This window comes from Betta splendens, chromosome 2 (genome assembly GCF_900634795.4).
Source record: "Betta splendens chromosome 2, fBetSpl5.4, whole genome shotgun sequence".
NCBI classification, from domain to species: Eukaryota; Metazoa; Chordata; class Actinopteri; order Anabantiformes; family Osphronemidae; genus Betta; species Betta splendens.
Genome location: NC_040882.2, coordinates 20,440,603 through 20,440,860, shown reverse-complemented (window position 1 = coordinate 20,440,860; position 258 = coordinate 20,440,603).

Below are 258 nucleotides of genomic sequence, written 5' to 3'. Positions count from 1 at the left end.
ACCTTCTCTGAGTTCAGTCACAGGAATTAAAACAGAGTCAGAAACTACATTCAGGGATGAGATACGTGAAAATGCTTCAATAACATGTTTACTTTGGACACGGAGCCCTGCTTTAATGTAACAGCTGTACTTCCAAGGAGTCCTGCTGCTGCAGCTCCGGGACCTTTAACCGTCACATTTCCAACCGTAAACAAGCAAAGGACTCGGCAGAAGACGATGCGGGTCACAGCAAAACCTGATCTGGGCTTCGGCCTCCTT